Source organism: Panthera tigris, chromosome A1, assembly GCF_018350195.1.
Source record: "Panthera tigris isolate Pti1 chromosome A1, P.tigris_Pti1_mat1.1, whole genome shotgun sequence".
In the NCBI taxonomy this organism is placed as follows: domain Eukaryota; kingdom Metazoa; phylum Chordata; class Mammalia; order Carnivora; family Felidae; genus Panthera; species Panthera tigris.
Window position 1 is genome coordinate 116,999,522 of NC_056660.1, and position 24,742 is coordinate 117,024,263.

Below are 24,742 nucleotides of genomic sequence, written 5' to 3' on the forward strand. Positions count from 1 at the left end.
TAGTACTGTGCCTGGCACAAAGTAAGCACTTAATAAATGCTATTCTTATTATTTTATTATTATTATCTACTATGTAGGTAGCAGTGTAAGGACTGTGAGAGGGCAAAGTATTGGGGCACAGACCTAGCTGAACTCTGTCCCATCCACCCCTCGGCAGATAACTGCTGAATGCCTAGGTACCAAGCACTGTTTTCTGCCTTGTGAACACAGTGGTGAGACAGGTAGACCTGGCCTCCGTGCACAGAGAGCTTGTGGGTAGCAGAGAATATCAGATCCCTACACAGGCTCTTTGGTGGCAGGGTGGGCAGAGCTCTAACACAGCAAGCACAGGCAGCTGTGGGAGCTCAGAGCAGGGGTACTTTACCCTAACTGTCTTCCCTGCAGAAGGCAGTTTAGCTAGACGGAGGTGTGGAGGGTGGGGTGAGGATGTGTGACAGATGGGTCAGAGAATGTCCTAGGCATGTGGAACTGCCTGCTGGAAGGCACAGAGGTTAAGAGAATGAGCTCATGGTTGGTTATAGAAATGAAATATCAGTTTCTCATGATGGTGAACAGACAGTTTTGGGATAAGATGCCTAGATTCAAATCTTTGGTCTGTTGTTTCCTAGCTGCATGACCTTGGTCACGTTATTTAACCTCTCTGTGCCTCAGTTTCCTATTCTGTAAAATGGGTATATTCCTAATAAGGAGTTAATAATAGTGCCCATTTCATTGGATTGTTGTGCACAGTAAATGAAATGATACCCATAAAGGGCTTAGCCCAGGTCTGGCATAAGGTAAACATTCAATAACTGTTAAACAGTAATATTATTCACTCTGCTGAAGATGAGACCACAGCATTGGGAGGTGAGTGGGAGGTTCAGATCATGAAGGACCTTATAATCCATGTTAAGGTGTTTGAACAAGCCTAAAAACAATGGGGAATTAGTGGAGCAACAAGATCAAATCTGTAGTCATCCTTGGCATCATTCTGGACTCCTCTCTCTCTCTCTCTCTCTCTCTCTCTCTCTCTCTCTCTCTCTCTCTCTCTTTTTCTGGCCTTCTCTCTTTCGCTCTCCACATCCAATTCATTAGCAGATATTGTCATCTCTCCCTTCATAAATCATCCAGCGTCTGACCACTTCTTACCACTTCCACAGCCACCACCCTGGTCCAAGCCATCATTGTCTCTCCCCACATTGTTCCAGTGGCCTCCTAACTGGTCTCCCTAATTCCCCCCTTGTCCCCCTACAATCAGTTCTCCATGAAGGAGCTAGAGGGATCTCGTTAAAATGTAGATCAAATTGTGTCACTTCTCTGCTCAAACCCTCCAATGGCTTCACATCATTCTCAGAGTCAAAGCCAAAGTTTTTTAAATGGCCTACAAACCCTGCAAGGTGTGGCCTCTTGCCAAATCTCTCCCTCTTCTCCTACTCCTCTAGCCTTGCTGGTCTCTTTGCACTTTCTCAAAACATGAACTTGCCAAGCACAGTCCCAGCTGAGGATTTCGTGCTTGCTGTTCCATCTGCCTGGAAGAGCCCCAGGTGTCAGTGAGGTCACTCCTTTCTTCCTTCAGATGTCTGCTCAGTGAGGGCTTCCCCACCCCCCCACCCCCCCCCCCCACCAACACCTCATCTTTTGAGTAAAAGGCCTCTCTCCTGCCTGAGCACTCCATATTTCCCTCCTCTGCTTTTTTCTGTCCATGACAGTTACCACTCTCTAGATACTATATATTGACTTGGATTATTTCTTATTGGCCTCCACCTCCCCGCTGGAATATAAGGTCCATGAAGGCAAGGGCTTTGTCTTATTTCTTGCTTTGCCCAGCATACAGAACTGTGGCATGGCACATCGTAAGCTCTTGATAACTATTTGTTGAATGAAGAAGAAATAAATGAGTATGCATCAGAGAAAGACCACTGTGGTGTGGTGTTCACAATGGATGGGGTGGGGTGGGGCAACAGTGGTGGCAGTATGGGGGAACTTGGTAATTTCCCCAGGGAAGGCTGATGGACAGTTCGCATGGGCCACGGTGGCCGAGCTGGAAAGCAGGGTGTGGTCTGGAGAGAGGCTTAGGTGTCTGTAGAGTTTGGGAACTGTCCAGCTGTGAGAGAAAGGATGAGGTGAAAGCCAGTGATGTTGGCCCATTTTTGGTCTGGCATCTTGATGAACAGTGGTTCTTGTGACACAGTTGGGGAAGGGGAAGCAGCTTGGGTTGAGAGGTTTTTGATATAAGCCTATCTGAACCTCAGTTGCCTTATTTGTAGAATGAGAAGGATTCTACATCCCCACTTTCTGCTTTCTGGGGTGGTTATGGAGACAGAGATAAAAGAAATGGAAGCCCTATGTATGAGTGTCTAGTGGGTTCCCATATATGAAGGAGCATTAGTATTGGTATTCGTAGTAGTAGTAGGAGTAGTATAGTAGTAGTACTGTTAGTATTATTATTAAAATCCATCATTTGGGGAGATCTGACAGGCCAGTGAGATGAGAACCTGCGGCAGAACCTAATCAAATGCCAGCCTAGGTCGAAGCAAATGCCAGAAAGCACAGTTCAGTCGATATATGCAGTGGGTGGTCAGGGAGGGGAGAGAATATTGCGGGCTGAGCTGTTGGAGGCTGTTCAGAGCGGGGCCTGGCTGGATCCTGGATTGAGGAAAAGGGGAGCAAGAGTAAATATTGGGGTTTGGTGAGAGGCCTGTAGGCAGAAAGGCCGTAGGGTAGTTTGGAGATCTGGTGGTATGCAGGGACCCCTGGACATAAGATGAATGATTTGACCACCAGTGGACCTCCTCCTCCCCGCCTCCACCTGCTAGATGAGAGAATCATGGTGATCCTCAGGCAAGGGACAGAGAGCACGAATCCTGGGTGACCGAGCAAAAACCCCACCCCCCACTCCCCAGCCCCTGGGCCCAATGAGGGTATCAGGAACCTGTCCCAGACAAGAGAAAGAGTAGATAGGCAAACAGGGGAGGGAAATGTTGGGGCAGCTGAGCCTCCTGCCCAGAGTCAAAGAAGGTTGAGGAATAGGGAGCTGGAGATTTCCTTGGGCAGCCATTGGCAGGATGACAGTGTTGATCTGGTTTTTGGTTTCTGTTCAGAGGTGTGGGGCCTGGTCCCCAGCCTTGCAGAGGGCCTGGCTGACTGGTGGACCCAGGCAGCTACTTCTGCCCTCACCAAGTAGAGGAGCAAGCTGCTCATCCCACTCTGCTGCACCCTCCATAGTGCTAGAGAGAGTCAGAGCTATGTCAAGATGAGACACTTAGGGTCCTCCAAAGTGATGGGCCCAACTATAGGATGACTGGTTCTCAAACTGGTTTATGAGTTGTGGTTACATGTTTCCACTTCTAGGAATGTTTCCCCCCACCTCATACCTAGCCAGCTTGTGAGCCTTCATCCACTTTTTAGTTCAGGTCTCAGGCCCTCTCTGGCCACCATGTTTCAGGTAGTTCTCCCACTCCCTCCCTGTCACATCATCTGTTTCCCTAGAAAGCATGTCTCACCATCTGAAATCATATCTTCTACTGTCTTATTAATAATTCCTTGTATGCTTACTTGAGCTGGATTATAAACTCCATGAGGCTGTGACCCTGGCCTGTCTTGTTCATCTCTCTCTCTCCAATACCTAGAATGGTGCCTGGCACATATTAGATGCTTAATAAATTATTTGTAAAATGAAGGAATTAGGTGCATGAAGGAATTCATTCCCCTACCACTCACACCCAAAAATGACAAGGAGAAAATCATATATATGTGAGCACATAGGTATGGCCATGGAGTACCTCTAAAGAGGTTGGGCACAACCCCAAGCTGCAAGGCCCATGAGCTCAAGACAGTGTGTGTATGTGTGTGTTTTGGTAAGAAGAGAGAAAGCCACCACTTGCAAGCTGAGGCTCCTGCTGTATCAAATGCAGGGATTCCCAGAGCCCTGGTCAAAAGCCAGCTTCTTTTGGGCAGTAGGAGAGAGGAAGTGAGGAGGGATTCTGAAGGTGCCCCTGGAAGTATGTGGCCCTTGCAAGACCTCATACTGCCAGCCGGGGGCGCCCAACCAAGTATGACCACATCATCCCCACAACTTCCAGACCAACTGAACACCACCTCCCCCCATACTACCCCTCCCACCAGAGAAAGTGTCAATGTGAAGAGTGAGAATTTGCGCTCTCAAGTGTGACCTGGGGTTGGTGATGAATACCAGAGATGGTAGGATCAACTAGAATAACATGTCACATGGTGGGCTGCGTTCAGGAATGCTGGATTGGGTAACTGGCAAATTGAAAGGCTGCTTCATACTATAATGGTTAAAGAAAAAGGGAATTATCTCATGCCTTTCTTTTCGTCTATCAAGGTGTCAGCGTATGCTAATTACCTGGCAGAGGCTTCAACGGGAAGAGGAAGAACAACTATTATATTTCTGAGGAAAGATTTATCTTGTGTTATTGGCGCCAGTCGGAGAAGGAGGTGGGGGCATTAGGGGGTCAGAGAGGCAAAGTGAGAACTGTTCCTTGACTCCAATGGAATTGAAATGCCTTTGAACTGAGACTTCTCTCCTAAGATGAGAAATAATAAGCCTTGTTGGGAGAAGCTTTGCCCTAAGCCTATCAGGGGAGGGGACAGGATGGGCAGAGAGCTCCAGTGTCCTAGGAGATTGTGGGAGGGTCAGGCCTGGTGCAGCTGACTGTGGAAGGCATGTGAGATTCCTCCATTCATTCATTGATTGATTATTCATTGACTGATTACATTAACAGGGAGTATAAGATGGGGGAGGAGGTTAAGAAACACAAGCTTGGAGTTAGGCAATGCTGGGTTTTAAATCTTGGCTCCACTACTTAGCTGTGGTCCCTGGCACATCTTTCAGAGCCTCTGTTTCCTCATCTGTGAGGAAAATAATACCCCCTTTATATGGTTCCTATCACAACTAAAGGCGGTCATGAAGGGAAGTGCTGAGTGCAGTTCAGTAGTAGCAGCCGTGGATATGATTATTCAACAAATATTTTCTGTGTACCTACTGTGGTTCAAGGCTCTGGGAAAACAAGGGTGAGTAAGACAGTGCTCTGCCCTCAAGGAGCTTATCACAATATGGAGGATCTGTGTCTCCTTTGGTTCCTGCTCTCTCAGAGGTCCCAGAAAGTGGGGAAAGGTGGGGAGAGGGGACAGGGAAAGGTCCTCAAGCCTTAAATAAGGCTATGATAGCACCCATAATAATAATAATAATAATAATAATAATAATACCAACAGTTAACTCAAATTGAATGCTTTACATATATGAACTCAAAGGGAGTTCTGGTAGGTGGAGGCCACAGGATGAGTCCAAGATCTGAAAAAAAGGGGACAGGCTGCCTGCAGGAGTTGCTGGTCAGAATGTGAGTGCTCGAGATCAACCCTGGGGCCTAATACCTCTGGGGGCTCTGGGGCCAGGTAAACTGACCTCTCATCTGTTAACCGCCTACCTGTGTTGAATCCCAGCCATCCCCAAGCCCCTCCCTTCAGAATCCGTGGGCCTGGAGCAAGTGATCTGGAGAGAGGTAGCCTGCTGTGGTGGGACGTGTGCTGGCTGTGGCCGCTGAGGGATCTGTGTTCCAGTGTTACTTCTAACACTTCTCACTTGGGTGGACTTGGGCCAGTTCCTTAGCCTTGCTGTTAAATAAATTTCAAAAGGCCTAACTGTGGGGTGGTTGGGCAGATTAAGAAGCCATTCAAAGCACCTGGCACACAGTAGGTATTCCCAAATGGTGGAGACGATTTCTAAAATTGGCCCTCCTTGCAGGCTGTGTCTGGATCAGTGCCAGCCTTAACCCGTGTGACCCGGAGAGGCGTTTAGTGCTCTGGAAATGGCAGAGAAAGGAATGGGGGTACCACCAGGTGGGTTGTGTGAAAGGCAGAGACTTTGAGCAGGTAATGGCTGTCAGGGACCAGCAAATCACAGGTGTCTCAGAAACAACAGGAGTTACACTCAGACACCAAAGAACAAACACGCAGCACAAGACGTTTTGCCAAAGCAAAGCTGTTTTGATCGTTCCCGGATGTGACATGTATCGCATGAGGAAAGAGAGCCTCTTGCACTGAGGCTGCCTAATTGACAGCCCACAGCTCCACGCAGAGTAGCACAGGGCAGGGTAGGGGATAGAGGCAGAATAGCCCACCCTCACACTGCCTTGTCCCTCCTTCCCCAGGCCAGCCTTCATCAGCCTGGCCACCCTCAGCTGCTCTGTCGGTGAAGGGAGGGAGGCTAATTATTCCCAAAGCCCCCAGATCTAGCCCTGGCCTTTCACCTCTCTAGCCCCATCCTACATCACTCCTGGAAACCAGGCTATGTGTCAGTTTAAGTGAACTTCGAAACTTCGCCACATGCACCAGGCTCTCCCTCACCTCCAGGCCTTTGCATAAGCTGTTGTCTCTGCCTTGGATTCCTCTGCTCCTCAACCCTCCCACCCACCTGGCTAGTGTTGGCAAATGCCTACTTAATATCAAAAGTAATAGCAGTTTACATTTATTGAACACCTACTCTGTGCTAAGTGCTTCCCAAATGTTACCTTGTTTAATCCTCACAACAACGACAAGGAAAAATAATCATAGTTGCCAGGGAGTAGATGGCCACCATTTGCCAGGTACTGGTCCCAGTGCTTTATATATATTAACTCACTTAATCCTTACAACCCCCAAGGGTAAGTTACTATTATAATCCTTATTTTACACATGAGGAAACTGAGACACAGAGTGGTGCAGTGACTTGCCCGGGCTCACCAGCTGGAAGTAGCAGAGGCAAGTTCCAGCTCAGGAGTTAATCGCCACTATACCATCTGCCTCCTGTGTATCTTCTAAGGATGCAGTCCAGGCGCCACCTCCTCCTGGAATCCTCCTCTTCCCTTGGTTGGGTCAGGAGCTTCCTGTGGGCTTCCGTGGCTCTCTGTGCTTTACAACATCTTTCTGTCCACTCCCTATGAGCACCTACCATGCTATGAGGTAGCAAGTTTGCTTGCCTGTCCCCTGATGGTCTGGCAACTTCTGATAATAGGGAGTATCTGCCTGGTTCACTGCTGTGGCCTCCAAGCCTAGTACAATGGGCTCCAGATATATTTGTTGAATGCCTGCCTGAATCCTGTTGGGGCACATTCCTGTTCTGGCTCCCCCTTTTCAATCCCAAGGACTGTAAAACCCTACTGTATGCATTAACTGGAGTACAAAAACATTCAATTACATAAAATCTGGGTTCTCATTTTTGTAGGGTTAGCAAGAAACAATATTTTTCCATCCATATGAATTGGCACAAAAAGTAAAGAATGTAAGACTTCTGTACACAGCTGACTCCAGGCTGCACTGAGGACATTCCAGATGATCACAGGGCAGTCACTTCCTGATACCCCCATTCACTTCTGAGAAGTATGGTTGGGTATAGAACAGGAGCCCCACAGCACTCTTTAGACCTGAATTTGCATTTTTCCAGGGGAGGCTTAGGGAAGGAGCTGGGGCATCAGAGGGGCCCTGGAGAAGGTGAGGGGCTCTGGTTTCATTCCACCCAAACCTTTCTGAGTGTATTTTCCCACTTCCAGGGTGGCTAGTTGTTGGCCATCCACCTTTGGTGATGGTGCACAGGTAATAAGTTCAGGTGCAGAGGAATGGAAGAGACGGACAGCTCATAGAAGAGTGAGATTCATCAGGGGGGCAAGTCCAGGTAGACTCCTTGGAGGAGGTGGCATTTCATCTGGCCTCTGCCCCCTGCTGGCCTTTCCCCTGTGATTACAGAGATCTCAGAAATGTCATACGGGTCTTGGCCTGGGTTTAGTCTTTGAGTCGATGACAATTTGAGGAGAGGTTATGCCAACCTGTAGGAGATGAGAAGCAAGTCCCCCTCATGGCACCACTATCCATGCCCACCCCTAGCTATGCAGCCTGTCTGGCCAAGCTGGGAGGTGTGGGAGCCTTACTTTCTTCACCAATAAAATGTAGACAATGATAATACCTTCCTCCCAGGCCTGTGGTGAAGATCAAATGAGAGAATGCAGGCAAAAGCGTCTTATATGCTATAAAAGGCTCTGACAAATGCTCATTATTTCTTCCTATTCTTCTCCTGGAATTTATCAAACACTTTATGGGCCCTGCAGGTATTTTTCTGCCTCCATCCTGTGTGGCTTTCTCTGGCCCACGAATCTCCTCTCCTCTCCTGCTGTGCTTTAGGGAAGGCAGGGTAGCACCATGGTTAAAGAGGGAAGGGGGCAGACTGGTCCAGGCTTGAACACTGACCCCGCCTCTTTCTAGAGGGTGACCTGGGGCAAGTCACACAACTCCTCTGAGCCCTTCAGTTTCCTTGTGTAAAACAAGTGTGAACATCGAATGGAACCCATAAGGTTGGATGTGAGGCTTAAACGAGTTACTTTGTGCAAAGTTCTTAGGACTGTGCCTATTGTTTAAGAGAGGTACGCTGTGCTGTGGCTGTTGTTAGGCTGGGTGCGACTATACCTTGGTTCTTTGAGTGGCGGTATCAGTGGAACGAGACACCTGCCACAATTTTCATAGGCTTCCTTGTCTCCACACTCAGGAAGGGGGTAGGACAAGAAGCAGACCAGGTGTTCATTCATTTAGCAAGCAGTGTTTGAGTGTCTACTCTGTGCCAGGCACTCCCGGAGTGACAGTGGCTGAGTTACAGCTCCCATCCTTGGGAAGCTCAGGCTGCAATGAGGAAGGTCTTTATCATTCATTCATTCAGTTGGTCGATTATCACCCGTTTGCTGGGGTCTCCCAGAGCAGGTTTCATGTTGGGCTCTGGGGCACAGGGCTGGGGGCAAGACTGGGAGCCAGAGAGGCAGAGACCTGGCTGGGGTCTCTTGAAGTCTCTGTCTCTCCCGGGTATGTCTTACCACCTCCGGACACTTGGCCTCAGTCTCCCTAGCTGGTTGTCACAGGGTCGCTTGAGCTGGTCCCCAATCACCTGGCCCACACCAACAATCCAGATTTCTGAGCTAGGATGGACAAATGCTGAGTGACACCCCCATCCCCGCTCCCAGCCCACGCGTTCAGTCAGGGCTTGGGCATCGACTGCTCAGAGCTCATTAGCGGCCGCATAGCCGTTGCCGCATGTCACAGGCTCTTAAAGTCTCCATTACTGAGGGCCCTTGCTCCTCTGTATTTTTAGCCTGCATCTGGAAGAGACGGCTGGCGTCTCCTACAGTTATACATGTCAGGTTCAGCGGTTTTGACAACTCCTCAGGCCTCTAGGCATCTGGAGGTGGGGGCCCCAGATCTGCTCTTGGAAAGGAAGCAGGTGGGAGATGTGAGGGCCCGAAGTGGGGCCATGGGTCCTCCTCTCCCATATAATTCCTGGTTCTGAGATTCCGCCTCCCTGGTATGACAGGGTCAAGGGGCCTCCACATATCCAGGTGCTCCGGGACCTACAAAGACAAACAGCTCTTTAGATGACACTAGAGTGAGGATGGTGATGCCAAATTAGCAACAAACCCCGGGCCAGTTGGGCATCCCCGAGGACTAGCCACCAGCTCTGGCTGTAGACAGGTGGAACAAAGCATGCAGAAGCCACCCAGAGGGGTGTTGTTCTCTAACATGGTCAGGACAGGCTTGTGTCTGCCTGTGGGAGACAGAGCAAACCCCAGCAGCCTGCCCAGCCTGGGGGAGCCTGGGTTCCTCTGTCACTGGGTGAGAACTGCATCTCACAGATGCTGGAATGCCGGAGAGAAGGCTCTGAGGTTAGTGGCTCATGGTGGAGGCACCGGGAGAGGAGAGGAAGGCCACAGCTTGCCTGGGCAGAGTTGGAGGCACAGTGTGGAAGGGAGTGGGGAGCAATCCCACAAAGGGCAGAAGGGTGGTCCCCAGGCTTGAGATAGGAATGGGGTGTGCTCTTGTCAGGAGCTCCAGAGCCTAGACTCTCAGGAAGAGTAAAAACCTCCATCAAAGATACACCTTAAGTTCTCCTTCCCCCAACAGCCATATACCCTAAAACTTGCTAATAAAATAAGGTAATAATAATGAAGAGTTATTGCTCTGTTACTTGGAGCTAGGCAGCTTACTAACTGCTCTCCTCGAATTTCCTGATCATCTTACTGATGCTTCACAGTAAGGCAGGAATTGTTATGACTATTCCCATCTTACAGATGAGGAAACTGAAGCTCAGAGAGACTAAGCAACTTATCTGAGTTCACGTGACAGGTGGGTGCTCAAGCGACAAATTTAATCCAGAGTCCAGTCTCAGCCTCCAGATGACAAGAAAAGGTGGGAGGTAAGTTCCCACTCAGCAGTGATATTTTACGGACCATGAGGAGGGAAGAACATCGATGTGATGTGTGATGTGAATGTTTTGGTTCTGCTGCCAGATTGTGGTTCTGACAAATGCCCATTTTCCTCTGGGCCTCAGTGAGGGGCTGGAAAGAGGCGGGGGGGGGGTGTATCCACGCCACATCATTCATCTGTTCTCAGCTCCAAGCTGGCTCTGACAAGATGATTAATAACAAAAACAACAACAATGATATTAGCAAACATTCATGGAGCGTTACTCTGTGCCAGGCATATTACATGTGCTATTTCATTTAATCCTCACAGCTCCCCTGTGAGGTCTTCTTAGACAGGTGAGAGTGAAGCTCAGAAAGGCTGAGCAACCTGCCTAAAGCCACACAGCTAATAAAAAGTGGTCTGGAATTTGAAACTTGGTCTGCACTTAACTGCTCCCCTATTCTGCCTTCTGTGGGATTGGTCCCGCAATGCCTAAATATCTTGAGAAGGAGGGGCATCAGGTAGCCTTTGTCAGAGCTGGAGGGAGATGGGAGCAAAGCCTACCTTATCTCCAGAAAGCCCTCAGTGTTTCCTGTTATCACCCTCCTTACTTTCAGGCTCAGGGAACCCACCTCTTTCCATCCCAGTGCATTCCATCATCCACTTACCTCCAGGTGCTCTGAGAGCTTCCCAAACACAGGATACCTTCTGAGAGAGGAAGGAGGGAGCCTGAGATATCTTTGCTCTATCTGGGTGAGGCCTAGAGTAGCAATGGGGAGGCACCAGGCACTGAGACCTAGGGATGGCTAAGCTTTGCCACCAACTTGAGTTGACCAAATATTTACTGTGTCAGGCACCATTCCAGGGCAGGGCTGCCATACATACTTGTGCACCACATAACCCTCTAAGGGGCTGTTCATACTGTGGACTTGTGTACCTGACACCATATTGAGTGCTGGGAACACCCAACCTGGTCCCTAACCTTACAGAAGATGCAGTCCCATAGGGGTGACAGTCAGATGAACCAGGAAATTACCTGCCAGTGTGGCCCGTGTAGTGAGAGAGAAGGAGCAAGGGCTTGTGAGAGCTTGCAGGAGAGCCCCCAAGACTACATTTGGGAAGTCAAAGAAGGCGTCCTGGAAGAAGTGACTTCTAAACCAAGACCTGAATGAAAAATGGAAGTGGCCTACTTGGCAGGGAAATAGTGTTCCATGCAGAAGGAAGAGCTTAAGTAGCTAATTTTAATATAAGGTGATATAGGCGATAATATTAATATGAACAAAGAACATTGGGAGCCTTAATAAGTCAGTTACTCAGTAAAACAAACATTCACTAAGAAGATGGAGAATAGTTATGAATGGGAGTTACAAAAGTTTCACCCAAGGGGCACCTGGGTGGCTCAGTTGGTTAAGCGTCTGGCTCTTGATTTCAGCTCTGGTCATGATCTCAGACGGTTCATGATGAGATTGAGCCCTGTGTGAGGAGGCTCTGTACTGACAGCTTGGAGCCTACTTGGGATTGCCTCTCTCCCTCTCTCTCCCTCTCCCTGGCGCACGCACACACACACACACACACACACACACACACACACACACATGATTAGTCTCACTCAAAATAAATAAATTAACATTAAAAAAAAAAAAAAAGCTTCACCCAGGAGGTGACCCAAGAACTAGGTTTGAAGAATGAGTAAGAGTTTTCTGAGGGGAGGGGAGCCTGGGTGTCTCAGTCGGCTGAGCTTCCGAATTTGACTCACGTCATGATCTCATGGTTCAGTTTGTGGGTTTGAACCCCACATCCGGTTCTGTGCTGACAGCTCAGAGCCTGAAGCTTACTTCAGATTTTGTCTCTCTCTCTCTCTGCCCCTCCCCTGCTCACGCCCTCTCTCTCTCTGTATCTCAAAAATGAATAAACGTTAAAAACTTTTTTTCTTAACTTTTCTGAGGGGAAAAGAAGGAAGGGAAGCATCCAAAAAGAGAAAACCACACGAACAAAGTCATATGGTTCGAGATTTTTTTTTTAAATTTAAGTATAATTAACATACAACATTATGTTAGTTTCAGGTGTACAATATATTGATTCAATAATTCTATATGTTATTCAGTGCTCATCACAATAAATGTGGTCACCATCTGTCACTATACAACGTTATTCCAATATTATCAACTGTGTTCCCTATGCTATACTTTTCATCTCTGTAACTTATTTATTTTATAATTGGAAGTTTGTACTTCCTAATCCCCTTCACCTATTTTACCTGTCTCCCCACCCGCCTCCCCTCCTGCAACCACCAGTCTATTGTCTGTATATAAGAATCTGGGTTTTTTGTTTGTTTATTTTGTTTTGTTTTTTAGATTACACATATAAGTGAAATCATCTGGTATTTGTCTTTCTCTGTCTTATTTCACTTAGCATTATACTCTAAAGGTACATCTATGTTGTTGCAAATGGCAAGATCTCATTCTTTTTTGTGGCTGAGTAATATTCCATTGTATATTTATAAAAATATTTATACACATTTTTATTCACATATCGGTGGACACTTGGGCTGCTTCCATATCTTGGCTATTGTAAATAATGCTGCAATAAACATAGGAATGCATGTATCTTTTTGATTTAGTGTTTCTATTTTCTTTGGGTTAATGCTCAGTAATAGAATTACTGGATTGTATGATATTTCTATCTATAATTTTTTGAGGAACCTCCATACTGTTTTCCATAGTGGCTGCACCAATTTGCATTTCCACCAACAGTGCACAAGGGTTCTTTTTTTCTGCATCCTTGCTAACACTTATTATTTCTTGTCTTTTTGATTCTAGCCATTCTGATTCTAGTGAGATGGTAGATCACTGTGGTTTTGATTTGGGTTTCCTTGATGATGAGTGATGTCGAGCATCTTTTCATGTGTCTGTTGGCCATGTGGATGTCTTTGAAAAAAATGTCTATTAAGGTCCTCTGTTCATTTTTAGATCAGATTGTTTTTTTGTTTTTGTTTTTGTTTTTTTTGGTGTTGAGTTGTATAAGTTCCTTATGTATTTTGGACCCTAACCCTTTCTCAGATATGTCATTTGCAAGTATCTTCTCCCATTCCATAGGCTCTTTTCATTTGATTGATGATTTTTTTTTCATTTTTAATTTCCTTTCCTTTTAATTTTGGTGTGGCCTCAATAGTTTATTTTTGCTTTTATTTCCTTTGCCTGAGCAGACATGTCTAGAAAAATGTTACTAATGCCAATGTCAGAGAGATTACTGTCTGTGTTTTCTTCTAGGAGTTTTATGGTTTCAGGTGTCACTTTTAGGTCTTTCATCCATTTTCAGTTTATTTTTATGTATGGTCTAAGGAAGTGGTCCAGTTTTGTTCTTCTGCATGTAGCTGTCCAATTTTCTCAGCACCATTGTTGAAGAGACTGTCTTTTTCCCATCATGTATTCTTGCCTCCTTTATTGTAGATTAATTGGCCATAAAATCATGGGTTTATTTCTGGGCTCTCTGTTCTGTTCTACTGATCTATTTATCTGTTTTTGTGCCCATACCATACTGTTTTGATTACTACAGCTTTGTAGTATATCTTGAAACCTGGGATTGTGATACCTCCAGTTTTGTTCTTCTTTCTCAAGATTGCTTTGGCTATTTGGGGTCTTTTGTGGCTCCATACAAATTTCAGTATTATTTGTTCTAGTTCCGTGAAACATGTTGTTGACATTTTGATAAAGACTGCATTGAATCTGTGGATTGTATGGACATTTTCACAATATTAATTCTTCCATACAACTGGAAATTTTGTGGAACATTAGCTGCATAAAATGGAGGGCTAGTATACCTTCCCTAGGCTATCCACGGTAGCTCTTTGAGTCTCAAACCTAACTTTGATATTTATTATTCTTTTTAAAAATTTTTTAATGTTTTAATTTATTTTTGAGACAGAGAGAGACACACACTATGAGCAGGGGAGGGGCAGAGAGAGAGGGAGACACAGAATCTGAGGCAGGCTCCAGGCTCTGGGCTGTCAGCACAGAGCCCAACCTGGGGCTCGAACCCACAGACTGTGAGATCATGACCTGAGCTGAAGTCACACACTTAACTGACTGAGCCACCCAGGCGCCCCTTATTATTCATTTTTAACATGACTTCATCAGAGGTTCAGATAGGAATGTTAGATAGGTGCATGAGTGCAGGAATAAGTGGATGGGTGGAAGAAGTAAGGTATGCATGAATGAAGGAATATAAGAATGGATAAAAATAGCAAACATGTGTCTAGTACTCTCTATGCATCAGGCATTGTTCTGAGTGCTTTATATTTATTAAATCATTAAATCCTCGTACAACCGCAGGAGGCAGGTATTATCAGATGCACTTTACAAATGAAAAAAAGTAAGACATGCAAGGTTAAGTAATGTACCCAAGGCCACACAGCCAGGAAGTAGGGAAGCCAGGGTTTGGACTGAAGCAGTCTGGCTCCAGAGGATGTTACAAACTGGGTCCCAGAAGCAAATGCCAGGAGTTAAGCAGTTCCTCTTTGTCCAGATATCTCCTTTTTTACTCCATGGTTGTTTCTTGGTTAAGCTTCCTCCTGCTGTGTCCATGGAGCAGACCTAGGACCTAGGACACTCTGTGTCCAGAGTGAGTCTGCGTTGCTGCCCTGGCTGGCTGCAACAGGAAGTGCCTGCAAGCCTTGCCCAGCACCTGCAATGTGCTCGGGGACTTAGGATGGACCGCTGTTCCCAGAGCACTAGGTGAGGAGGCAGGGCCTCTGGCCTTCTCTGTGGAGAGCACCTCAGCTCTGGGAGCGCAGGTCTGATCACTGAGCAGGAAGCTGGAAGTTTGCCTTTCAGGTTGATTGTATTAGCATTTCGGAAGAGTCCCCCTTCCTGTGAAGTGCATTAAGGATTCACTCCGGCTGGTCTCTGGCCCGGGCAGTCTCATCGTGAAGTGCCTCAGATTTCCTAGGAATCCTCTGAGACATTTTGACATTCTGATTGTCACTGCCAACGTGGGCTGCGAAGGAATTAATTGACATGGATGAAACCCTCAATTTCCAAGGGCTGTGTAATAAAATAAAGGTTATTGTATTATTACAGATTCCACCACTAATGAAAAAGGGCTAAAGACCGTAATCACAATATGGTATGATTCTGGGGACTTACCTTGATTTCCACAGGCAACCATCCTAAACTTTAGGGAATAATAATTATAATAGTTATTATTTATAGAGAACTTATGATATGTGAGGCACTTTACTAAATGATCTCTATATATTATGTGTTCCCACACAACCCTCTGAAAGTGGTGTTATTTTCATCTCCATTTTACAAGTGAAGAAACTGAGGCATGGAGAAATGAAGTGAACATAGCTAATCGGTTGTAGAGTAGCAATAGACAAACTTGTGGGTAAAACATATTCTAGTTTCTTGGGGGTGAGGGAGAATTAAGACGCTTGGGCAAGAAGCATTAAGATATTGGCTGAGTATAGAGTATTCTGGTGGTAGAGTATTAGGAATGTGTGTGCATGCTTTCCAGACTCTGGGAGAACCCCACTGTCTTTTCCCTTAGACCACAGAAATCCATCCATCCATCTACCTGTCCATCCATACAAGAGAGATCCAGCCAGCCATTTATCCAGCCATCACCCATCTACCCATCCAGCCATTTATCTGCTCATCAATCCACTCATCCATTTATTCATCATCCATCCATCCATTCATTTAGTCATATATTCATGCATTCACTTATTTATTCAAATCACAGTGTCCCTGATTGCCCTTCCCAAGCACCTGTCATGGAGGTGGGTGCTCTCCTCTTCTGCCAGGGGTGCCTGCTATGACTAATGCAACAGGCAGGGGAGAAGGGGCATGACAAGGAGCCAGGAGATGTGGTGCCAGCTCCATAGGTTGTTAAGTCTCTTCAACTTTCTCACCCCCAGTCTCCCTATATGTAAAATGGGGATAACATCTACAAGCTATTGTGAATTTAAAGCAAGCAGATATGTGACACGCTTTGGAAATATAAAAGTGCTGTATGAATTCTTGTCACCATCATTGTTGTCGTCACCAGTGCAGCATGTATTCTAACCTACATTGTCCTTAAGTTTGAGAAGTCCGCATTGTTAAAATGATCCATTTCTGATTTTGTATTGCAAAAATTCTATACAATTTACAAACATGAAATTACTTACATTATGCACTTACCCAGTTTTATTATAATCAGACCTGTCCCATGTCCTCTTGGGGCTACCAGAATTATTGGGGAATAAGAATTGGAAAAGGACTTGGTAATAAGGAGCACTTGATCATGAAATGTAGGCTTGTCATTCCTGGCTTCACGGATAGACCTCTTGGTTATAAGGAGAGAAAAAGCTGTACTACAAGGAAATATGTACCTGAAAATATGAAATTTCAAGATCAGTAGGAACTGCAGTAAATACAGACTCTATAGACATTGTGTATCAGTCAGCTTACATTAAGTTATGCTACAGTAACAAACAACTCCCAAATCTCAGAGGCCTATGAGAAATGTTTATTTCCCCCTTATGTTACATGTCTGTCATAGGTCAGCTGCAGCTCTGCTTCATGTTTTCTTCAATCTGGAGCCCAGGCCAACAAAGGAGCCCACTGGGTCGTAAACCTTCCCTTCACATCTTATTGGTCAAAGTAAATCCTATGCCAACCCTGACATCAGTGGGAAGTGTATTCCCCCTTTAGAAAGGGCACCCAAAAGAGGGAGGATAAATATTTTGAAGAATAATACAACTTTCCATACATTGTAATTGAGCTAGAAAGTAATTTCAACCTCACAGTAGCTTTACAGGAAGGACCCTTGCAGGAGGATGTGGTTGGTCAGGCAGCTTAGCCTCTATCTGTGTGTCCACCTCTTGCCTTGTCACCAGCTACTGACTCTCTGTACTTTCTCTATGTCTTCTGGCTTCTGCTTTTCTCTGTCTTGAAGGTTCTCTTTCCTCATGACTTTGGCTTTTCCTTCATTGTACCTTTGTCCTCTTTCTTCCTTATGAATTTTTACCTTCTGATCTTGCCATGAATTAGCCAGAACTCTTTAGATTTGGGTGTTGGAAACTGAAATCCAACTAGTTTAAACAAAATAATAATAGTAATAATTAATAATAATAGAAAAATAAAGGAATTTATTGGCTGATATAACTGACAAATCAAAAATAGAATAGAACTGGCTTTAAGCATGGCTGGATCTGCAGGCCTCAATGACATCCCCGCCATTTCTCATCTGTCTTTTCTCAGCGTTAACTCCATCTTTGAACACTCTCCACACACGGTGACAAAGCCCCCTGGTTGTCCTGAAATAGCCATTCTCCTTTTTTTCTAATGTGGTAGAAGTTTTTAGCTGGCCATACAGCCTCCCTTGCAATTAGCTGTGGTTTGGGATGAAATTCTGGCCAGTGGGATCTTTTTAAGCTTATTTATTTATTTTGAGAGAGAGGGATAGAGAGCAACTGGGGACAGGGGGCAGAGAGAGGGAGAGAGAGAATCCCAAACAGGCTTCAGACTGTCACCGCAGAGCCCAATGTGGGGTTTGAACTCACAAACTTCAAGATCATGACCTGAGCGAACCCAAGAGTTGGACTGAGCCACCCAGGCACCCCTGGCTAACTGGATATAAGCAAAAGTGATGTGTGCAACTTTTGGGTTGTTCCCTTAAAAGGAAAGCCCGTGTTCTCCCTTCCATTTTCTTGCCTTCTGGCTGGAATGTGGTCATGGTGTAATAGGAGTAATGCCCAGAGGGGCAGAGCAACAAGATAGAAAGAGCCTGGGTTCCTATGGATTTTTGTGGAGCAGAGCTACTGCATCCACTTGGGCTTTTATATGAGAAAGAGATAATCTTTTATCTTGTTGAAGCCACTGCTCTATGAGTCTCTTTGTTACAGTGCTTGTCTATATAGATTCCCTGAAGAGAAAATCTGATTGACCCAAGTCACCTTTTTCCTCCCATCAGGCCCCAGGTTCCTGGCCCATGGATCATCTACCACATTCCTGGTAATGGTCCAGTCAACTGTGGCTATGGAGAGGGGTCCCCTACTGCTGGCCCTTTGGTTGCCTTGATGGACATAAGGATAGTGTGATTCACATGTCTTCAGAGCCCTCTGTCTGCTTGCTGTAGTGGGTGAGTTTCATGAGGAGACCTGGGGAGAACTCATGAAGCAGACTGGGTTCTCCAGGCCTGGGGAATGGGCCAGGGAAAATGTAGGAACTGGCTATGGTCTCTGTGTCTATTCTCTCTATCCACCCCCAACAGTCTGCCTCTACAAAATGACACAAGGATACTAGGTGGGTCATCTTCACTGTACCAAAGGCAAGACAAGCCCTTTAAATTTATTATGTATGCTTGATGGGTATGGACCAGAGTGTTTGTTAATTCCAAATGCCAATAGATGTTGATAAATAATGCTATTAAAATATATTATTGTTCTGACACTTTGTTATAGAACCTTTCTTACACTTTCCCATGTAACATTTGCTTTAAAAGACCCCAGCCAAAAGCCAAACAGCAGTAAAACTGCACCTAGTCTCCCAGAACATCTTCATTTATGAAACACTCAAAGATTCAGCATTTGGGAAAAGCCTCTGAGATATTCCACTGTTTTGTAAACTTTGCAAAATCTGTAGTTCCTGTGGTGGAGGCCTAACTGCATGTTGAATTTGAAATTTTGAAGCTTCAATTGCTTAAAAATATTGTAACTGCTTCTCAAACAGGAAAATTGCATTTAGGTTTTCCTCTGTGTTTAACCTCAGACTGGCAAGAGATAGTCTTCAAATTTCCCCAGTAAATGAAAATCACTTTAGGATTGAGATTGCATGTGGATAGTTCATACCTGGAGAAAAAGAAAACCTTCAGGAACAAATACAGTCATACATTCTGTGCTGGGCCTATAATGTGGAGAAGTAGTTGACCATTTTGTCCTATAATCCATAGCATGAAGGATTTAGGACAGAGACAAGGAAGACATTCTTGCATATGAGGTTCAGTTACATCTGAACTGTTACGAAGGGAAATTGCAGTGTCCTGCTCTCAATTTTCTTAGATCCAGCCTCCTGCAAAATTGTATGATCCCTTTGGCACCTTTCTTGTCAAAATTCTTTTCCTCCCCACAAAGGCTCTGGTGCCTCAAACCATCTCTTCTCATCAGTCATTCAAACTAAGGTGTGACTGTTTGCATCTTAAAGGAGACCAGTGGGAAGTGGGCAGTGCTTTACTCAGAGGAATGAATCAACATTGGTGAAATTTTAGGCAGTGACAGACAGTCTATTAGATGGAGTATTGAATGGGAGTCTTTCTTGTCTGCTCATAAAGTGGGTTTTACCTGTGACAAATACAAATACATCCGCTTTCCTTTCTCCTGCCCTCTCTCCCTCCTTTCCTTCCATCTGTTCAACAAATTTCTCTGGGGTGCCTGCCCTGTTAATTCTCTATGCTCAATGTTGAAGTCCTGAAATGGGAACTTTCTACAACAAAGGGAACTGAGTCCAAGAAATAATAACCATAATCATGTGACTGCAATTACCATTTATTGAGTGAGTGCTTACTACATGCTGGGGACCATGCTAAGAGCTTTTTCTGGATAGCATTCCATTTTCATGACAACCCAGTGAGTTAGGTAGTATTATTCCCTTTTCACAGACAAGAAAACAGAGGTACCATGTTTTGGTCTAAGTCACACATATTAAGTGTGGTGTTGGAATATCAATGCAGGCAGTCTGACCTCAGAGCATTTTTTGTTCCAGGTGAGATCAGATTAGAAAGAGCACATACGGTGGGCTTCAAGGAGACAAAGTTGCTAGTGTGCTCTGCACTATCTGAGGAGTTGTGTTGAGGGACAGAAAGAAGGGCCATGTTCTTGCTGAGTGTATGTGAGCACCAGCAGGAGAGTCCCAGTGGGGCACTCCCCTCTCTTTGTTTGCCATCATCCAAAGGATCCCCTCCCCCCCATGAGCAGACACACCAGAAGCTGGCTGTGCCCCAGGCATGACTCTGGTCAGGAAGAGAGGATCTTTTGTGAGCTGCTGGCCTGGTCTCTGTTAATGCCAATTAGCGTTCCTCCCTGCTTGGAGCTGCAGGGCCAGCAGGCTTCTGTGATCCTGGTGGCTAAAGGTTTTGGCCTAGAAATGCTCAGGATGTGGGACAGAAGTCAGAGTCTGAGGGAGGGACTGTATCATTGAATGGAGAGGAAATGGGTTTTCACAGAGGCTCATGGGGCCCAGCAGCCATGAGGGCAGGGCGGTCTGGACCAGATTAAGAAGAAGAGAAGGTGACATCTAGGACAGCCTTCACCCCATCCCCACCAATCTCACTGTCCAGGCTATGACTTGGGAAACTGGTTCTCTAGAGAGGAGGAGAAGGTCAACAGTGCGCTCTGCATTCCTAGGCTTATGGGGGACTCTGGGGGTCTCCAGGAGCTTGGCTATCTAGGGTTATACACACCCTGCACGACGTTAAAGCAAGCCCAGAATGTTGGCCTCAGATTCTACCTACCATCGTCTTGTTTGCTTTGTGAGGGCTGCATCCAGTGTCACTGCAGAGCAGGTGGCCACAGATGATGCCCGGAAGCCAGTGAGTGTTCATCCCTTCACTGCCCTCTGGCTCTAGCTCCACCTGGTTGCTCAGATGCTCTCCAGTGACTGACCCAGGTCTACCTAGGGAATAGTTTTCGAACCCTATCCTGCAGATTCAAGAAAATCATTTCACCTTCCAAGCACAGAGCTTGTCTTACTCTTTCCTCTGCCCTAGTGGGGGTCTTTCTGAGCAGCACATGAAGGGACAGGGACAGTGTCTACAGTAAAAAGGTGCTCAGGCCAGATTTCCCATCTTTGAAATGCTAGCTCCTCTCCTCTTCCTGGCAGTCTCCACTTTTTTCTTAGTGGCTTCTCCATACTCCCATGACAACTACCACTTCTGGTTGGTAGAAATGGACAGTTTCAAAGTGAGAGAGGAGGCCTGTCATGTAATAGAAGCCTTCTATTTGCTTCTCAAGCTCCAGGCTCAGCCCTTCTCTGTCCCTGCAGTTTGAAAGAACTATCATTTCTTCCAGTACCAAAAGAAAGAGCTCACTATCTCTCCACCCTCCCTGGTGAGGGCAGGCACAGTGGCCCCTCTTCCTTGCTGAGTGGCTCCTCATTACTGCATGGTCTGTCCCTTAGGAGACTTTTGGTGTCAGGGCTCAGGGCCTGGGAGGGAGCTTTGCGAGGCTTTCTCTCTACCCCTTGGCCACCCGCCCCCACCCTGTCATTGGTGGCTGACAGGGGCTGCTTTGCCAACAAAGGTATCACTGAAGCTTTCTGCCAGCTTGTCACTTACCTCTCCCAGGGAAGGAATGGGTGGAGGGACCAGTCATTCAGCTTGACCCTGTTCTTCCAGCAGGTGCTGCTGCCTGCCACAGCTTCTGAGGGAAGAGCGGAGCCCTGCCAGGGACTGTGCCCATGTTCTCAGGGCTTGAGGTACACAGTTAGCTTATCTCTGCCTACCCTCAGCCCCTTGAAGCCCAGGTCACAGGACTCTGGAGAAATTACTCCCTGCACCTGGCAGGAAGAGACTGAACTACCTGGTGCCATTAGAAACTGGAGATCCTTAGACTGACATTGGTAGCTTTGGTATCTGGATCTCCCCACAATACTCCAGCTACTAGCATGGGATCCTCCCCCTTAAATTGGTGCCATGAATGGGCCCCTGGGCCTTTACACATGCTATTTCCTCTCTTCTCTCTTCATTATGTCTAAAGCCTACCCACACAGGAGAGCCAAGCTCAACCTTCACCTCCGCCAAGGAGACTCCCTTGATTACTCTAGCCCACGGAGCTTCTTCCTCTGAGCCTTCATAGCTCACAAAATAGAATGAAATACTATACCATCTCTCATCATATATAAGTCTTGTTTTTCCAATTAGTCTGTCAATCTCTTGAGGACAGGAGACCATTGGTGACCCTTTTTTGCCTCTCCCAGTGCACTTAGAGAAGGGTTGGATTTTTTTGGAACTCAGCCATTATTGGTTGACTAATTAGAACTTGCTGGACTGTGTTCAAGGCCTGGATTTGTATGGGTATATAGTTTTCATGTATCTGTGTATATGCTTGATTTATATATCTGTACACGTATGTACAGTATGCCCTTAAGCATGTGAATATGATTAACATATTTATACTGTGTGTTTAAATGGTTTAATTCATTCAACAAGCATTTATTGAGACCTTGTCACAACTGGGCACTGTCCCAGGTGCTAGACTTACAATGGTAAGTAAAAGGAATAGACTGCCCAGCCCCTCAGAGCTGGGAAGAGAGACCATTAAAGAAGCAATAGCAATAATATGAGCTAAGTGTTGTGATGGCGGAGCACATGACAGGAGTGCTTATGTTACCCAGTCTAGGGAGAAGGTCAAGGAAGGACTCACAGAAAAAAGAAAACTTGGGGGGGGGGGGCACCAGGCTAGCTCAGTGGAACATATGACTCTTAATCTCAGGGTTGTGGGTTAGAGCCCCATGTTAGGTGCAGAGATTACTTAAAAGTAAAATCTTTAAAAAGGAAAAGGAAATATTTGGCTAAGAGTCTGTTGATGATTGAATTGTGTCCCCACCCCCCAAAAGATATATTCAAGTCCTAATCCCCAGTTCCTGTGAATGTGGCCTTATTTGGGAACAGTCTTTGTTGACATCATCAAGTTAAGATGAGGTCACGCTGGCTGGGCCCTAATTTCAAAGACTAGTGTTGTTATAAGAAGATAGAAATTTGGACACATACATGGGAAGAGGGCCATGTGACTATAGAGGCAGAGATTGGGATGATGTGTCTACAAGCGAAGGGATGTCAAGAGTTGCAACCACCAGAAGTGAAGAGAGTCATGGAACAGATTTTCTCTCTGAGCCCCCGAAAGGAATCAATCCTTCTGACACCCTGATTTTGGACTTCCGGACTCCAGAACTGTTGAGAAACTAAATTTTCATTGTTATAAGGCACCCAGTTTGTGGCACTTTGTTATGGCAGGCCTAGGAAAGCCCTAATACAGAGGTTTACTAGGCTAACTAGAGATCTGCCAGATGAGGAAAAGGACGGAAGAGTGACTCTGTCACAGTGAACAGACTACAGAGAGAACATGGCAGAGAGAAATAGAAAGTTGAATAGAGCTGAAATAGTCTCTAGGAGGTGGAAATGGAAGTTACATGTTAGAACATGAACGTGTGTTTGCATGACGTGACTGCGTGTATGTGAACAGTTTGTGTATTCATGTATATGCTTTTTGGAGTTTTGCATGTTTCATCTTGTTTTTATGATTTGTGTGTTTCTGCATGCTCTTGCATAGTTTGTGTGTGTCTTGAACTGTGTATGTGTGCTTTACATGCCAGTGCACGTATGTGGTCTCCAGGTGTGCATTCTACCCAAAGCAGTGGGTTTGTGCCCAATCTCAGGAAGTTTTGAAGCCAGGCAGAGCCCAGTTTCCTTGTCTACATGCTTGTTGCTCACTGTAGATGGCAAAACCCTGGTCAGACTATGTAATGACTCAGGTAAATAAACACTGGGAGCTCAGAGCTCACCTGTCCTTGTTCAAGAAGATCCTGAGTTGCCTTGGTGGGCAGGAGGCATGTGTGGACAGAAGTGCAGAGTCCTCAAGTTTGAAAGCTGGAAGTGTCCTTGGAGATGATTCAGATTCCTCTTGCCCCTAAGCCCAGCCCCCCTGACACTGCTCCCAGGGAGTCCCCAAAACTCAGCCAATAAAAGGGTATCCAGCAACTTAGCCAAATCCCCACCTCCCTGGAAAATATCTTCTTAGGGGAACCCCAAGCCCTGAACAAGGATTGTTACTGAGGGGAGGAATCAGAGGACAGGCCACCCTTATACCAGGCCTTCCTGATAAGATATGCAATATATATGTGTGTGTGTGTGTGTGTGTGTGTATACACACACACATCTTCTGGGGGAGAGGGTGCCTGGCTTTCATCATGGCCAGAGGGTCTGTGACCCAGGAAATTGGAGAACCAATTCTCTAGTCTAGGCTGACATTGAGGGAGTGAGCGTGTGCATGGTATGTGCAGGTGTGTGCAAGCATGCGGAACTCTCAACCTGCTTCCTCTCCGAGAATATGGTTGGATCAGGATGTCAAGTGCAGCCCCGGGCCCTGCCAGCTGCTGCCATGGTCAGATTGCAGGGGGGGCTGTCCTTGACAGGACTGGTGGAACAGACGGAGCCAGTGTTAAGGACAGGATGGGAGGGATGGAGGCTGGTGCTTTCTGGGGGAAGCTTGTAATCTAAGCTACCTGAGTCACCAACCCTCACATGTTCACATTCAGAATGAAGCCTTGAAGATGGCAGCAGGATGGTGGTGTGGGTGGGAATGGGAGGAAAGGGTACCCAGGGAGAGCTGTGAAGGTTCTGTTGAAGGAATTGGAGCTGTTCAGACCTCAGTCAGGACCCTCTGGGTTCCTCCAGTTTTAGCTTTCTCTGCCTGTTTCCAGCCTGCCCTATGTTAATGCCTCTGGGTATGGTGGAGATGCTGAGAATAGTGGGCCTATGTGTGAAATTGAGGATATCATTGGGGGACTTA

General features: G+C 46.2%; 1 long non-coding RNA gene across 7 annotated transcripts in view; it reads left to right on the top strand.

Annotated features, from left to right (window-relative positions):
- Positions 1–24,742, top strand: part of LOC122238590 — a 54,924-nt gene that overhangs the window by 10,275 nt on the left and 19,907 nt on the right. For 4 of the 7 annotated variants that reach the window (XR_006217571.1, XR_006217567.1, XR_006217575.1 and 1 more), the window contains exon 3: positions 18,154–18,321. The exons of 1 other annotated variant lie outside the window; for it this stretch is intronic. This is a non-coding gene — a long non-coding RNA (uncharacterized LOC122238590). Of the gene's footprint in view, positions 1–10,079; positions 10,205–18,153; positions 18,322–24,742 lie in introns of all 7 variants that reach the window. 2 more of the 7 variants (XR_006217569.1, XR_006217576.1) reach the window with 1 other exon arrangement.